The sequence below is a fragment of the Melozone crissalis genome, unplaced genomic scaffold (genome assembly GCF_028551555.1).
Source record: "Melozone crissalis strain CALT ecotype California unplaced genomic scaffold, PUWL_Pcris_2 ptg000018l_1, whole genome shotgun sequence".
Lineage (NCBI taxonomy): Eukaryota > Metazoa > Chordata > Aves > Passeriformes > Passerellidae > Melozone > Melozone crissalis.
This window is the reverse complement of record NW_026535796.1, coordinates 7,683,357-7,701,047: the sequence shown is the minus strand read 5'-3', so window position 1 is coordinate 7,701,047 and position 17,691 is coordinate 7,683,357. Positions and strand designations below refer to the sequence as shown.

The 17,691-nt window shown below is 47.0% G+C and overlaps 1 protein-coding gene across 7 annotated transcripts in view; it reads left to right on the top strand.

The window, feature by feature from the left end:
• The first annotated feature begins 1,674 nt into the window (after positions 1-1,674).
• Positions 1,675-17,691, top strand: part of SOX6 (SRY-box transcription factor 6) — a 370,323-nt gene continuing 354,306 nt past the window's right edge. For 6 of the 7 annotated variants that reach the window (XM_054275398.1, XM_054275401.1, XM_054275399.1 and 3 more), the window contains exon 1: positions 1,675-1,800. The gene's annotated coding sequence lies outside the window, so the exon portion shown is untranslated. Of the gene's footprint in view, positions 1,801-6,337; positions 6,387-17,691 lie in introns of those variants that run through there. The other variant, XM_054275397.1, reaches the window with a different exon arrangement.

Below are 17,691 nucleotides of genomic sequence, written 5' to 3'. Positions count from 1 at the left end.
GGATGCGCGCTGCCCTACTCACCCCAATCCTCCGAGAGCGCCCAGCCACGGCGAGACAGGCGAAGCAGGGAGAAAGTCTCGGGGCAGGGGGGTTAAGGAAAACACCGGTGCGGTGCTTTCGCTTTGTGTATTCCCATCTCCTCAATTCTCCTTCAATTCTCCCCGTCTTTCTCCGGCCCCTGAGAGCGGGCGGGAGGCGGCGGCCTGCGCTGTCGCGGAGCCCCGGGCGCTGAGGGCTGCCCTCGGCGGAGCCCCCACGGCCCCGTCCGCCGTGCGCGGGGTCCCCGCGGCCGCGGCGCGTTCGGCGGCCCCGGCAGCGCTCGGTGCGGGGCCCGCGGCCGCCTCACGGTGGCGCGGTAAGCACATGGACAGGCCCGGGCGGCCGGGAGCGCGCTCCGCTCTGCCTGCCCGGGAATAACAGTCCCGGTAATGCCTCGGATAAATCAAACCGCTGCTGCAGCGGCGCAGGGACGGGGGGTGCGCGATGCTCCGCGCCGGCGGAAGGTGTTGGAGCCTCCCCGGGCTGGGCAGGGCCCGGCGGCACCGGAGCGAGGGTCTGCGGCATCTCAAGAGCGCGGTCTCACCTGGGGTTAGTTCCCCCCTCTCCGTCTCACTCCTCCCCCAGCCCCTCAGGAGAAGTTTGCAAAGAATGTGATGGAGAGCGCAAAGCGGCAGATGCCGACGTTAAGCTCCGGCTCGGTTCGGGCCCGAGGAGCTGAGCCACAGCCCCGAGCCGCCGCCCTGGTTAGCGCAGCAGCGCGCCCCTGGCACCCGGGGTACCCGCGGAGGGGGGACGGACACACACAATGTAGAGGCAGCTTACCTCCGAGCCGAGGCACAGCCCGCTTCGGGCAGCGGGGGCAGCGCGGCTCCTGCCGCCCGCCCCGGCCGGTCCGCGCCGCGCTCCGCTCCGGCAGCGCCCGCCCCGCCGCGCTCCGCGCCCGCCGGGCTCCCCCCGCCCCCGCGGGCAGCCCCCGCCTCAGCCCCGCGCGCATCCGCGGCCCGGGGGCACCGTTCCCAGGCGATCCTTGCCCGTGCAAATCCCCCGAGGCTTCTCTCCGCCAGAGCGTGGAACAAAATTGCCGGTTCCCCTGAGTTTTTGTCAGGCTGTGCTGGCGCTCGGGAGCAGGTAAGGCGGCTGCTGGCTGCCAGCGATCCCCGCTGCACTTGCAGCGAGCAGCAGGAGCCGGTGGAAGTGGGAGTGTGGTCTGCTCTTCATTAGGGAGGGGGGAACGGACCCTGGAGGTGATGCAGTGAAACACTTCTACTCCCTTGCATTGTGTTTGTCACAGACCACGGGCGCTCTCCTTTTATAACATTCACTTCAAGCGTTCTCGAACCCAACCGGAATAAGTTCTGATCCTCCCCTTTAGTTTACATTGGGGTTGTCAAAGGATTAAATAAATGAAACTTTATTTGACCGTGGAGTTTACAGACCCTGGGATCCCTGCGCGCTCTGGCCTTATTCTAATTCTATAGCGGTAATTACCCTTCGTTTCTTTAAGTGCAATAGATTTATTGCCTTAGAGACTATGCACAGTTTGATTGAATTATTCATTTTTTTTTCTTTGGTGTAGACTGCATCTGGGGACTGATGTGACGTGTAGATTTTTTTTTCAGGAACAAAGGGAATGTGGAAATGAAAGAGAGAGGGAGAGAGAGGCTGGCAGATGTGATGAGATGCGGTGAAGGTGTATCCAGCTTGGCACTCCCACTCCTCTCTTCTCCTCTCATTGCAGCCCTGGGTGACTCTCAGGCTAACACAAACAGCTTTTCTTCCGCAGCCTGCCCTCTGTCACTGTAAGTACAACAGCCTTCTCTTATCAGCATGCAAATTCCAGCCACTCACTACCTTAGCCTGGTGTTTGCACTTTAGATTTACAGAAGGGACCTTTAAAATGAACTTTCCGAGACAGGAAGGGGTTTTCATGTCGAACTTGCTTTTATTTTCTTTGTAAAAGTTTATGTGGTTTTTCCAGTTCTCTCTTCCCCCCCCTTCCTTTTTTTTTTTTTTTTTTTTTTTTGAACGGCGGGGGCGTGGAGCGGGGAGATTGTTGCTGCGGCTTTTCCTTCGCTATCAAGATGATGCACAGTTTAAAATGAAATTAAAATCTCCTTGATCCTTTTTCTGCCAAGACAATACATTTTGTTGGCAGATGACGCTGTAAGGAATTCAGAGTTTTTGTTTTCAGGCAGATCTTTAGCTTTGAGTGTTACAAGATGCAAACGTCCCCTAAATTTGGAGGGTTCGCCAGAGGTTCTTGTTCTAGGGGAACTCGTATCAGCTGATGGGTTTGCTTTTGAAGAAACGTGCAGTAATTTACTTCTATCTAGCCTAACAAAACTTTTTCCCAGTCGGATTATCAGGCTTTAACTTCTTTTTCCTTTAGCTTTCTCTCAGATGCTGTTGATTATTTCGCAAAAGTTTCTCTGAACATCTTTAGCAAGCCTGTAACAAGCCTTCATTGTCGGACAGTGTCCGCAGAGGGAATTTATAAACATGCCTCTTAATTGTCCGGCATTAACTGGGGTGAGAGGGCAGTTTAGAAGTGGGTGAATGGCTTTTAAAGTGAAATTTCTTGCCCTTTGAATCCAAAACTTCTGAGACTGTTCCGCCAACTCCGCAGGAGTTGCAGGTTTGCTGCTCAGGTTAGAGATGCGGTACGTACGAGTTGGCACACAGACAGGTTGCCTCGCTTGTTGAACATTGCTTTACTTTAAGGCACTTGGGGAGACACACGGCGCAAAATGCCATGACAGCTGTGCCCAGGTAAGTGCCCGAGCTGCTGGGAGCGCCTGCGGTCCCTTCCCTGTGCAGGCACCCCCAGCAGGTCAGCATCCCTCCTCAGCACCTGCCTGCCTTTAGCCTTCCTGGAGCCAAAGCGAGGGCAGTCGTCCCAAACGCGGTTTCTAAAAGTGGGGTAACGCTCCAAGTGAAAGCGTGTTCCTGTTTCTCGGCACGTGTGTGCGGATCCGCACGGCGGGTGCTCACTTATGCAAACCAAGAGGGCATCCCAATTACCCCCGTGCGGCGCGCACACACACACGCTCCCATTTGCATACAATGCCCAAGGAATCCTCTTTTCCTGCCGCCGAGAAGTTGCCGCTCTCCGGCGCTGCGAGTTACATCTTACATCTGTAACTTAATTGATCACACAGGGGGAGGAAGCAACAAGCTGGGGAGCGTTCCTGGCGCTCGGCAGGGCAGCGCGGCCGCATCCCTGCCGCGTCCTGCCCCAAACCAGTGTCATTCCCTGCGCTGGAATTTCGGGAGTGCAGCGGGATGCTCCCCGATTTGGAGCTAGGTGGGCGGTTAGATTCATCTGATGCCTTAATTATCTCTTGTCCCATTCCCGCTTCGTGTTCAATAAGGCGCTACATTCGAGGAGGGCTTTTTTCCCTTTCTGTTTCCTGGAAGAAAAAAACTTCCAGCAACAAATTACTAGAGTTGCAGACTGAGGCAGACTATTCGTCCTCGTATTCTGATTTATATCTCTTTTCTTACACGGCTCATTTAAATTTTTAAAAAATCTTTTTGCGTGCCAAAGCTACACTAGTTGTGCAAAAAGTCAAGGTGTTTCCTTTACTTGTAGCAGGTTTAAATGTGTTACAAGGAAAGCGTTAGTGGCTAATCACGGGAATTCTTATAATTAAAGATTAAAAATGACAGAGTAATATCTCGAAAGGCAGCTCTTTACTGTTGTTAATTCCATACACCGAGTAACTGCAGCAAGGTGAATACTTTGAATTAGCCGAATGCAGGTGAATACAAACTCAGTATTTACAATCATACAATTTCCCCTTATCTCTGAATGTCATTTTTAAAGTGTCTTTTATTAAAATTGAAAGAATGCATGGGAATTAGCTACTATGCCCTCATCAGCTAATTTGATGGTAAAGCTTTACTAGATAATTACAAAGTTCTATTTCAAGGTGCTTGCTACTTGCCGACTAGGACTTGGTTACTCCTTTTATTGTAGTGGAATTGCCAAAAATGTTGTATAAATCAGGTCCGCTATTCCAAGAGGTTCTGACTTACACCTCCTTTTCCCTGAGCTCGGTTCGAGAGGGGCGATAGCACCTCGGATAGCAGAGGATGCACCGTGCATGCCTCCAGCAGTGTGTCGAGTTTTACAGCTTGTTAACAAAATGAATCAGAGCCAGGTCATATCTGTCCTGTGCCATCGCGTTAATGTTCAATTTTCATCACGTCCTGCCGAAGCCAGGTTCATTCGCAGTGGGGCTGAGTGAGCTTCTGGGTCTAACCTAGCCTGCGAATTTCTACTTGAGAGAGAAGGAAAGTGAAATCAGGCTCTCTCCTCGTCTTTTTGGCCTCTATAAGTTATGAAGCTATTTTAAAATTAAAAAGTTTGTCTGTTACTAACTGTTCCAGGCGCCTTCTGGAAAATGGGGAGAAAGTGCCAAAAATACAGAGATGAATCAACAACTTCTCTCTCTCATTTTGTGGGCTTGAGGTTGCTTTCCGCACTCCCATCTTAACAACAGTTTAGCCTAGGTGTGAATAATATCAAAAGAGGGAGACGTTCGCTCTGCAGCGCTGTTTGCCCACCTGATCTGCGGGCCCCTGACAGTTTGAAAGACTCTTTTATGTTTACCTTTGGAATGCAAAAATACAGCAGGGAGACTTTCTTGGGTTTGCAGTACTCTGCCACTGGTTGATTTTCTCCTCAGCTCCTTATAGTTTTTCCCTTCTTTCTCCCAGATCTTCCAACCCCCCCCCCCCCCCCCCCATCCCCAATTAGCACTTCCAAGAGAGCGTGAGTTCCTAAATTGGTATTCAAGCTGATATTCCAGTCCTTATCTGTTGCCTTTTGGTAGGCAGAGAGAGGGATATTTATATATTGCCGCTGCTAAAATTTCTCGTCGTCGCCACGAGAATCCCAACTTCAGCTCGAGTCCGTCCTAAATCAGTTTTTTCTCTCCGGCCGTACCTGTCTTTCCCTTTTCACTGCACTCACTTTTCACCTTTCTGCTGAATCCATCACTAAATAGTTTGTGGACTCTGAGTGCCTTCTCTCCCCGGGGTCTCTGTGGCTGGACTCCCATCTCTGGTGTAATTTATACTTTCCATTTCATCTCTCCCCCCGCCCCTCTTTAAAATTTTTTTTGTAATTTCTTTTTGTAATTTTTTTGGTAATTTTTTTTTGTAATTTTTTTTCCCCTCCCGGCCGTGCTGTGGGCTCGGGCTCTTCAGAGACCCATTTATCAGCTGTCACTAAGCGCTCGCTGAGTGCTTCCCTCTCGTCGTCCCCGCTCCCTCCCCACGCCGCCAGCCCTTTCCTCCTCCTGCACATCCTCTTTTCTCCAGATCTTATTTTTTTTTTAATTTTTTTTTTTTTTTCCTCCCTGTAATTTTACTTTCCCGGTGCATCCCGCGGGCCGGCGGGGCTCTCCCGGTGCGTGTGTCCCCCGTTAGCGGCGGCGGGGGGCGGGCGGAGGGCGGGCCGGCCCCGAGTGACACGGCCGCCCCCCCGCGCCGCCCCGGCTCCCCCGGGACCCCCCCGCTGCCCCTCCTCCCTTTCCGGCCCCCGCCCCGCCCTCGCACCCCCTCCCCGGTAACTTTCTAGTACCTTTCCTCACCGCTCCGGGCAATCAGTGGTCATTAGCGGGAGCGGGGCGGTGTAGGGTTTCATGTGTCTAATGGCCCTGTGAGTGGTGATAGCTGCGCGGGGATGCGGCTGGCAGCCCGCGCCGATTTCACTTTCTGTTTTGTGCTCACTTTCTCCGCAGTTGTTGCTCTCCCCGCTCGCTCCCAGCCTCTCTCTCTCTCTCTCAATCTCTCTCTCTCTCTCTCTCTCTCTCCCCCTCTGTGTGTGTGTGTGTGTCTCTCCCTCCCTTCCCCTCTCCCTCCTCTCTCTCCCTGTGTTGTCTCATCTTGCCTGTGCTGTCTGGGCGGGGGAGCCCTGCCTCCTTTTGCCTTCCTCAGATCAATGCCCTGGCCACTCACTTTCTGATGTTGCACGACGGGAAATGCTTTGAATACTTACGACATGGCCGCTCACATTGATTGCCAAGATTGACAGCAGTAACCATCGCCTTCACTTGTTTCAGGAGGAAAAAAAAAAAAAAAATGAACCTGATTGTAACCAAATCTCCAGGCAACCCATCCGCAAACTTCTAACGATCGGGATCCTGCACATCCATGGCCCGGAGAAACACCAGCAGACTCTAGTTCATTTATTTTATTTTATTTTACCGAATTACTACCCATTTATTCCTCCCCCCTCCCTCCCCCCCTTCACCTCCTTCCCTCTTTTTTTTATTTTTTAAATTTTTTTCTTTTTAATGAAAATTACCGAAGCGCGTTGCAAAAAAAAAAAAAGGAGGCTCTCCCAGTGCTTTGTGCCACACTGGATCCCGAGGAGGTAACCAGGAAAACCAGCCCTATTGTGTTGTATACCTGTTGTTTGCTGTGGTGTGTAGTGCTGCGTGGCTTGGTGGCGGTGGCGGTGGTTTAATGGGTTTTCGCTGGATTTATGTCGCTTTGCAGGAGAGAATTCAGTTCCCCCTGCGCTGCCTTTAATGGGTTATTAGTTGCAATTGAGTGAAGCAGCAGCGTCCGGAGATAGATCTGTTGTTTAGCTTTTAACATTGCTGAATTCACCCCTTCCCCCGCCTCCCCCTGCACGATTATTTACTTTGATATCACGAGGGTGTTGTGTTTCTTTTTTCTTCCTTTTTTTTTTTCCTTTTTTCTTCCCTCTCTTCTCTTTAGGGAAAAGTAGTTATAGTCTCGTCCCCGTGCGAGTTTCCGGGGCTGTTTGAATCCCGAGGTTTCCGAGACGTTAAGGGACCCCAGTACCTTGAAATCACAACACTTTCTCATCCTTCCCGAGTAGAGTTTATTTTAAAATGTAGTGACAGATCAGCGTTGTATTTTAAGATCACCCACGGCAGGCGAACACATGGTGCGGGAAGATATTGTACGTAAGGAACTAACACGAGAGGGAGAAAGAGAGAAAGAGAGGAAAAATAAAATCCGAAATAAATCTTTGAGAGCGGAGCGCGGCTGTCATTGCTCCCAAGTGCTCGCGTGGGTTTCTCCTGGCGGATAACCCCGAGAGACGCGGGATGGAGAAAGGCGAGGGGAGTTTAGCGGTGCTTGTGGGTTCTGCGCGAAGTTTGAGGTGGGTGAGCGCTTTGAAGTTGGCCGGGCTCGGCTGCGGGGAGCACACAAAGCTGCGGGAGCGGCGGCCGCCGTGCCGCGCTCGGCCACAGCGCGGCGCTGTCCCGAGGAGCGCCAACGCCGCCGCCTTATCTCTGCCGGCAGAGCCCGGGATAAAGTTATAGCGAAAACTTTAAAATCGATATCGCGCCCTAATTCGTGATACACGGGGAGGGGGGAAGAAGGCAGTCCATCATCGGAGAGCTCTGTTTACACCCGGGGAAGGGGAGATGCGTGCCGCTTTGTGGCAACAGCCGACCTGGGATTTCTTGCTGCCTTAGCTCTTTGCCGGAGGTCATGCAAATCGACCTTAAAAGAATGCATAAGCCATAAATTAAAATAAACCCTTAGCCAGAGGCTGATCCATAAGTAGACAATACCTAACCTGGACAAAACGGCTTCCTTTGCGAGCTGAAAAAAAGAATAGTGCCTAAACTAAATGCAAAGTAAGTTTTCAGGAAGTATTTCACTTACTATTATTACTGTTATTCTTCTTTTAAAATAAAATAGTGGCAGTTGCAACAAGCTAGCGCAGCTGTTTGCAGGCGGTGCTGCCGGATACGAGTGAGGCAAGGTGTGTCTTGTGGAGAGCTTGTTCTTTTCCTGGGTTTCACTACCTTGGAAGCTGTTTATTTCTTTGGATCGGGGATAAGAAGCCTCTTTTACCGTACAAGCAATTTGATGTTTTATCTCGGATAACGCCGAAGAGTTTATGGCCAAATCTGGGTTGCCTGCAACTGTCACATGCGCGCACACAAGCTGCGTCTGTATATAATAGTCTCGGGGCTTGTTTTTTTTCCCGCAGTTTTTGACAATTGTTCCATTCATGATCCTGAAAGGAATCATCAGTGGGAGCTAATGAGCGCGCCTCTGCGGCTTGCCCTGCTCCGGGGAGCAGCGGGCACCGGCGCTGCCCGCTCGTGTAATGCATGCACGCGTGTACCGGCGCGGGGTCGCGGCCGGGTGTAGCCAGGGGACAGAGCGGGAGAGCGGGCAGGCGCGATGCGAGCAGGTACCTGCAGGCGTGCCGAGCCCCCGGAGCGCGTTCCCGGGCCGGCAGCGGCGGGCGCGGCCCGAGCCGAGCGGCGGGGCCCGGAGGTCACGGCGGGCACCGCTCCCGTCCGGCCGGGCGCTGCCTGCGGGCCGCCCCGCCGAGGGCTTCGCTGCGGTTCTGTTGTTTGGGAAAGCACGGGAAGGAGTGAAAGTGGCACCGGGAAAGGACAATTAGTGTCGCGTCTGAGTGGCCGGCCTGGGGGGGAAGGGGGGCCGCGGGGAAAGGCGGCCCGGTGGGAGCCTGGGGACGGCAGATTAGTGCTGTCCTAGGGGTGTTTCCCAAAAACAGAGAGGTGAAACTTTCTGTGATAAAGTCATATATCTTCGCCTGCTGTTCGTAGATAAGGTATATGTTTATTAAGCAAATTTAAATAGCCTTCGGCACGCGAGCGGCACTTTGTTCCTGCTGCTTTCTTTTACCCTCACTTTAACATTTTTTTGCCAGTTCCATCTTCAGTGCTGATCGTGAGGACAGGAGAACAGTTCTACCCAGTCCTCAAACAGAGTCTGAAGTCCAAAAATTAACGAATTTCCCTTTCTGTATTCGTGTAATGGAGCAATTTTGAAACCTGTTTTGAGACTTCGACTTGACTTGACTTGTTTTATTGACGTGCTTGTGCCCACTCATTTAATTAAGCCATTATAATACCATAAAGTAAATAATAAGAATGAATGTGAGATATGTGCATGCAGCCTGCCATTAAATACGAACAGTTCCCTGGAAAGGACCCTTTAAAAAACTTTTTTTCAGCACCCCATGATTCTTTGGCAAGATCTTATTGCAGGTTTTTGTTTTGAGCCAGGATATTTCGTGGGTTTTTGTGCTCATGACGTTACATGCACACTACGCTTGGAATATAAACAGCAAGCGTACCTAGCAGCTCATTCTAGTAAAACTAAGGAATAATTATTTATAGTGAGTACATTTAAAAGAAAATAATGAGGTCATTTGGAGTATGCTGCAGTTTGAAGTAGCTCGACACCTGGCAGAAACTACATATGCGTTTTCTTCAGACTCTGCACTATCCATAACTTTTCCTTATAATACATTCTTGTGTTAAGTGAGAAAGGCTGTTTGTAAAACAATCCCCTGGCTGGTTCCAGTGTTGGGTGAAGCTGATCCTGTAATGGCATTTTGTTTTGAACAGTTGCTGTAGTTGAAGTTCCCTCATAAGGTAAGGTGGCACTGGGTCTGAAAGGAGGTCCAAATGCCACATTTATAATTAGACTGCCAATTCAGCACATTGTATCTATTGCTATACAGGGATATACTGCTGTGTCTGGTCTCTCAATAGACTGTATTCAGAATTAGCCAATTCAACTGCTTAAACTTTGGAGTCAAATTTAGAATAGGCAATGAGAGAAGGAAAGAAAGAAAACAATAATGCTTTCTTTTTTTCCCTCAGCTAGCTATTAAAAGCCAAAGAATATACGGAAACCAACCCAGGCACTGCTCTTGGAAGCCCTGCACCGAGCGCAGCCTGGCCAGCCTCGCCTGCAAAACCATTTTGAAGCGCGCTTCTCCGGGGGGAGGGGAAGGTGAGCCCTGGGCATCGCTCCCAGCGCCGCTCTCCATCCAGGCCGTGCCCGGGCCGCGCCGCCCGCCCGCAGCCGGCGAGGGGAGCGGGGCCGGGCCCGGCGGGGCGGCTCAGCCCGGCTCGGCCCGGCCCGGCCCTGGGCTGCAGCGACCCCCGGGGCGGGCCGGCCCCGAGCCCCCTGTCCCCGCTCGGGGCGGGAGCGGCGCGCCGGGCACCCCGCACGAGTGCCCGCCGTGTCCCCGCCGTGTCCCCGGGGCTGGCGGCTCCCGGCCCCTTCCCTGCTGCCGCACTGCTCTGGCCAGCCCCGCTTCCCCCGGCCTCCTCAACGGGAACTTTAATTCATTCAGCGACGAGCGCCTAAGAGGCCCTTTGGTCGGCAGTCTCGCATCCTCTGCTAAACGCATTACTCCCTCCCTCCCTCGCTCCCTCCTCCCTGCAGCGCAGTGCTCCGTCTCGGTTCTGCTGGGAGCCTGAACTGGGCTGCCTCAGCTCCCTCGGCTTCCCTCTCTGCTAGATGGCAGGGTGCAAGCCAGTGCCATGTGTATAACACAGCATAAAGGGAGCGAGACAGATGGCTGTCTCTCCCTGCACGTTCCCGACTCTCCGCTCAACTTATGTAACTGCTGCTTTTCTTCCTTTTTTTTTGCCTTTACGCACCGGGGAAAGCAACAAGAGAAACAAAGTGGAGCCCATCAGTTTCACTGGTAAGGCCACAAGTGCCTTAGCAGCAGAAAATACTTGTAGGAAATAATAGCTGATGTCCAAAGTTAGTTGCCTTCACTTGTCAGCTTGGTTTTGTTCACAAGTGGGAACTGCCAGTGCTTGTTCCCTCGCCAGTGGTTTTTAATATGTGGCCAACAACTGTTCGTGGTCATTTCCCGCCGAACTACTTCTGCTCAACAGGAAAAAAAAAAAATCTCTTTGGACATGTTTTTTGCATCTTTGATCGTATTTTTAGTCCAAAGTATCCACATATCCCTGCAGTTCTTGGAGGCCTTAAAATAGCTTGTGGCAATAAAGGCCAGAGCTTTGCATGATGATAGCAATAACAAATACATTTTTTTCCCTCAGTTGGCATTAGAAAGTTTCTTTAGTCCTCTTTTATCTGCTAAACACTGTGATCACCTTGGGAGATAACACTTCAGGAAGCATATCTATCAATCTTTTACACTTGGGTAGATTTCTGCCTTGGAAGTGTATAGATCACACTCCAAAGGCTTCAGTCGATCAATTTATTTATTTATTTACTTCCCAGAACAAAAATTACTTCGGAAAGAGATGCCAGGATGCACTTGGCTTTCCACCCCTTACAATGGGATGTTGTATATTTCCTTTTTTCCACAGTGTCACTTTAGAGATCAGCGGGCTCGTTTGGCAGACCTTGCGTGTGATGGTTAAAGTTTTCCAAAGTTATGTAAATAGGGGTGTTTGTGTATATGTGAGCTGTGTCAGCTGCAGTCATACAGCGACATATTTTTAAAACATTTCAGTTGGTACAGTGACTCACAGAGGCAGAGCCTTGAGACGTTTCTGCATGGTGTCAGAACCCGGGAGAGAAGTGCTGCTGTGTCAAGTGCTACACGTCAAGTAGCAGCAGAACACACAGAGGTGTATGTTTCAGGTTTGCGCTGTGGCAAGCTGGTTTCTCTTCGTCCCTTTCAGTGGCTTTTTGTGTAATTTTTATTTACACAACTTTCTGTTTTTCCTCAGGTAGAATAGCAAGAATGGGAACTTTTAGGAGATTTATTGCCAAACACAGAAACTGAATTTTCTTCTCTTTTGTATGAGCCATGTGGAGTTTTTTAGACACGTTCTCCCACAGTGTGTATCTGTACGTGTGTCATTGTAGGCCTTTGCATCACATTATAAAACAACAAAACAGCATAAAATCCTATCACTAGTGAGGCTGAGTACTGGACTGGTGTGATGTCTGTCTGAAATACGTGCCTATTTATTTAGATGTAGCTCTGCAGAGAAGACAGAGATCTGATAGATGTATTTGCTGGAAAGCAGCCGATTTCTGCAGTGATAAAACCGGATAATTACATGTTCCCAAAGCCTTTTCAGCACAGAAGTAGGTGTTCTTTTAAAACAGTATTCTGTGGCAACAACAAATATTTGTGACATCATTGTAAGAGATTTCCTGCCAATTTTTAGTTTAGTGTCTTTCAGAAAGTCTAGAGTTCTGTGGAACTCGTGAAACTGCTACAGATACCCATCGTATATTCAAGTATTCAGTGAAGTTTTAAATAATTCTCTTTCAATTAGTACAACAGGAGCCTGAAAAATGGATTTTCTCTTAAAGAAACAAGAATCAGTACACAGACATTTCTCTCCTCCTCTTGTATATTTTAAAATACTCATATCAGTTTTATGTTTACTGTTTTGTCTTCTTAAATTAAGAAGAAAAAAAGCAGCGTCCCAAGTCTGAAAATCATTGCTTGGAAATTAGTTCAATCAAATATTTCTTGAATCTTGTGAATTGGAAAGAGTAAGATAAAATGAGGTATATTGTTAAACTAGGTTAATCAGAGTAATTCCTTTATAGTGCAGAATGGATCAATGGATGTTTTTTTGAAGTCAGGCAAAACATTCCATCAAGTTAATGTGTTTAAGGGTATCATATCAGGGACAGACAGGTACTAGCAGTGATAAAAAACAGATAACCTGCAACAAAATGATTTACAGATGGGCCATTATCATCTATAGAGAGCTTACACAGATCATATTCTTTAGAAAAAGAGAATGTAATTCTATAGAGCTAGGAGAATTACCTAAATAGGTCTGAATATTTAATGTTTTTTCTGAGTGACTAGTAGAATTTGTCAAAGCAAAGTTTTTTACCCTTCTTATGGCCAGCATATTAATATAATGTAAGGAAAGCACTGGCTTTGTATTTCAAGTATTTTTATGTTTCTTTTACCTGTCTGTTGAAGTAAAGCTTGGGAAATGTTTTGCTTCTTCTTGTGCAAACTTTGTAGTGCACACCTTTAAAATATGTTCAAGAATGTAGCATCCGAATTTAGAAAAAAAAAAAGGTGAAAAGTTTGATGTTAGTGATTTATTAGATTTCAGAACCTGTTCCATACAGCAAGTGGCTGAGTTGCATCTCTTCCATCGGTGGCAAGACAGGATGTCATTTAAATATTTTTTCTTTCTTCTTGAGCTACACAGAAAGGTGTAGTCAATTGTGTCTCCAGTCACTGGTAGACTGACATAAGGCAATAGGAAACTCTAAAACCTCAGAGGTGCAGTATTGATTTGATTCCTAACTGCAAATCCTTCATATCATTGCTCCAAATATCTAACTTTACACCAATATTACCCATTCTTTTTATAGTGACACCATGCTTAGTAAAAAACTTCTAAGCACTGAGGTCAGGTGTTGAGATTGGATTCTAGTTTATTTTTTATGAATCAGATAAAGATTTCTGTGCATGAGACCGTATGTGAAGATGAGAGAACAAGAACATTTCCATATCAAAGGCAATATATCTGAGGCTGCATAGTAATTAAAATGCAGTGGTTTGGACTCTGTGCACTAGCACTTACGCAGAGCGTTGTTGGGACCTTGTGCAGCATGCAGGCGGTTGTCTCTCGCATACTTCTAGAAATATACTTATAATTTTGTACAAACATTTATGCCAGTCCACACTTTTCTGTGGATAATTTGTATTTCATCCAAACCATTCAAAGTAGAAGTTATTTTTTGAGCAACCCCCTCATTATGGCTTTTGTGCATCAACTATTTTTATTCTGGTTGTTTGTATTTCCTCTTACCAGAATGATGGCTTGTTTATAGTCATATTTTTTTGTGTATTTCGCTAAGACCCCTTCCATATACCACTGAAATTTTACGACTTGCATAAAATATCTTGTATTAGAAACAAAAATGCTAATATCTTTTCGGGTTTATTGCAAATGGTGTGATTTCTTACATACCATACTTTATGGCAAATTAAATGCATGTGCTGGAACATAATATTTTTAATGAAACAATATGTGTTTACTAATTCCAACTAACTGTTACACAGCATAAGGAGGATTTATATATTACTCCAAGGACCTGCCATTGTGGGAAAATTGACATAAAATACTGCAGGGCGCTCCCTATCTGGAAACTCTTTTCTGAAATAAATGTGACTTTAATTCCTGAGTGCATCACCCTGAGCTGTTCCGGAAGGGCTGCTGTTGAATTGTTTACTCCATAAACCTTGTTGGTCAGTGTCCCAGTGCGGAGGAGGCAGAGAGTTCTGCGAGTGTCCTCATCACTCAGAGATGCTCGTTCCACAGAGGCTCTGTCCATTAAATGCTCCAGAACTACTGGAGGTGAAGCTTTTCGGAAGTCTTTGTGCTTCAAACGGATGTTTGCACCCTGATTGTATGGCAGCAATCTCGCAGCCTTGCTTAGTTTTGTCCAGTTTTAGGTGATGACTGATGGATGTGTCCATGGGTACTTGGAGCTGGAATCCCACCCTTCCAGAGACTGTTCTGCTGCCTCTTCCATCTGGGAGATTGCTGTGGATGGGCTCGTTCCACCAAGCTCCTGACCATTTGTGGTTAGTGAGAACCCATGGTATTTTTGCACTCATGGGGGGGTTAACCTCAGTGTCATGGCCTAATTCCAGCCATGATAGGATGGGGTTGCCCATCTACATTCTGACAGTTTTAACTGGCTCAGGGAATCCTCACTTCCTTTCCTCAGTGTAGCAGCTGTGCTAAGGGCACTCACAGCATTTTACCTCAGAAGGGCCAAACCCACCTGTTGAAGTAAAGGGTGGAACTAGATGAGGACTCGGATTTTGGGAGCTTATGGAGGAGAGCAGTGTCATATAAGCCAGTCTGACTGGCTTATTGTTATTAGAATGAACGTTTTGAAGGATTTGATATAGATGGAATTTGAATGTTGAACTATTTCAGAGGAATATTTTGATATAGGCTGGTATTTGACAGATTCTCAGCTGGTATAAGCCAGTGTAACTGTTTACTTAAGCAGGAGGGTGCCTTTTTACTCTAGCCACAATCACATTCCTTAGGCCAGGATGCAGCTCCTTCTGGGTTCAATGGAAAGAACTTTTTGTGACTGTGTGGGGATGGGGTTCGTGTGTCAAGGCCCTGTTTGCATTGGATTAACTGTAGAGAATAATTTTCTGTCAATCAGGGTGGAATCAGGTTTGCTTACATGGTGTTTTTTATGGCTTTAGGGTGATATTAACAGGAATTCACCTCATATAAACTACATGTTAGACCAATTGACCTGCATATCTATCTTCCAGCAGGTCTTCTGGTGCAGTATATTATGCAGCATGTGGGGATTCTGACTGCTGGCTTGCTAGCTTCCTGTAATTGTGGGGACTGTGTCTGTGTGTTTTTCTTTTTTGTGTTTTTCTTTCATTCATACCTGATCTGCTGAGGGCAGATTATCTTCTTGCAGGTCCTTTCATATTTTTCTTCTGCTAAGGGATTAATGTAGGTCACTGCAGTGGGAATATACTTTATTCAACCTTTAGTGCAAATATATGTAGATATGCACATGGCATTTTTTTAATGCCCCTAAGTAGTTGTGTTTCAATATATATTTAGTAGTGATTTTGTTATGGTAATCCCTGTGAGTGAAATTGAGTATTCACCTCTCATTTACATGCATGCATTCTTACATTCTGCTGTCTGTATCTACTCTCATTGCTTAACCAAAAAGTATAAGATGAATTTTAGGAAAATCCTTTCATACTTTCTGGTTGCCTTCTATAAGCCCTAGTTCCCTTTATGCTACCTGTTCTTTGCATATGGAAATTATGGTACCCATGGTGTTTGTCTTTGGAAATAACAATGGAATATTAGTTTATTTCAAAGCAAGTTAGATATGACTGTCTTTTCACCTTGATTTTATGAGCTAGAAGGCAGTAGATTGGTGTTGGGATGGGATGATGGCTACACAGACTGTGAGGAGTCAGTTTGGAGAAGAGTAGTAAGGTGGAAAAATGTGAAACTGAAGAGACCAAGAAAGAAAGGTATAGCCACATGATGCTCTACAAAAATAAGTAAGACAAAGCATATTCTCATTCTCATGTGTGTCTGTGCTTACCCTCAACACTCACCCTGGGCCTTAAGGAACCAAGTCTGCTGTGTATTCAAGCAATTCAGTGGGCCCTTGTTCCCTGCTTCCAAGATCTTCCCTCAACCTCTGAAAGCCAAAGGCTTTTCTTTCTGTGCTAGTCTGCACAGTTTTTCCTCTTGGTTTGTGTTTATCTTCAGTCAGTGAAAAGTCTCATTATTTTTAACTTCTCTACCCCCTCTAGACAAGACAGGTTCAATCTGTGATGTTTAAGAATGTAACAAAAGCTCTGATTAGCAGGGGCAGTGAAGCCACACCGGTGTGTATTTTACTGCAGCCACCCTGCCATGTGTTCTAGGGCTGCATGGGTGTGCCCACTAAAAGTTGATTTGAAAACACCGTTGCAAAACTCTCTGTGATGGAATGGGATCAAATTACAAGCACGAACTCATCACAATGGTGTAAAAGTGAAAGACTCTGAATGCTGTGAGTGTTGTATAGTCTTTTCAGGGAGAGAGAAAATGTGCAAGGGAGAGTAAGATGAACCTAAAGAGTTATTACTGAGAATTAGCTGGAGTTTCTAATTTGTGAAGTCTTCCCTTGGACAGGTTGAATCATTTTTTCACAATGTGAGTGTAGCATAACCAAACCCAAAAGGAGCAGGAGGAAACTGTTTTGCTGAATTTTTTTGTATGGGTGATTTCCATTAGAAGTGCAAACATCAAGGTTTAAGCTGTTGCTGTTTTTACTTCTGATGAAACCCTCCTTCCGCCCCAGTCAAAGTGGCACAGAAATCCTAGGATAACCAACAAACCAGTAAGAGTCAAATCCACCCCCAAACTGGTTTTGATTGCCCTGTTCCTGCTGTGGAAGACTTTTCTATTACAGTAATTCTGTTTGGGATGATTAGATAAAGAAGGTGAAGGCTCGTTTCCCCTCACCCTGGTGGAGCGTGGCTCCCGCATGATACTTCCTGTCTTTCACATATTGTCCCTTTAGTATCAATAGCAACTGGATGCAAATCAGGGTGGCATCTGCTGGTTTGTTTTCAGCTGACCGGGCTAAACAGCACATACGGAATTTGCCGCCAGGAGGCTGTGACCTCAGCCCAGACAAGTGACATTCCCACAAGTAGGTAATGAAGCACCCCTATTGAGTGCAGCTGAAGTCCAAATCCTCAGCAGAGTTATTACATATTCAGTTTAAACAGCTCTCCCAAACTTTAAAGCTGTCCCTTGATTTTTTAAATCCACTCGCTGTTGTAGCTGGAACGGCAGCTGTGGCTGGTCTCTGCTGATGCCACACTGTGCTGAATTGGGCCTTCTTGAAAGTGTGTGGGAGAAAAGAAGGGATGAAAAAACAAAGGGAGAGGAAGAGGAGGGGAAGGGCTATGAAAGGACAAAGATGGGAGGGAAGAGTGAGTGAATGCATATATAATTGAACTGAATAGTAACTGTAATGCTTGTATTGCTGTTGAACATGCGTAGAGATTTTCTGCAGTCACATTGTGTTTAGATATATCTTGATCTATGCAGATTTTAAAAACTTCTCTATATAGGTGATGTAATGCTATGTTCTGAAGAAGTTAACATGCAATTGTTGAAGAAGTCCCTTTAGTGCTTCGGTATTCAAGAGTGAATTCTGTATTCATTTTCTGTTGCTCATCAAGTAATTCACATCCGATTCTTTGGGACACAAGTTATCTGTCCTTGCTGTCTGAGAAAATGTAGGTTTCTGGGAAAGGTTTGAGAGGATCAGTTTGGTCATATAAGAATTTTTTAGAAGTGTACATAAATATTATTTATAGTGATCAGTCAATGGTTAGCATGAATTGTAAACATTTCTGTGTTTTATCGATC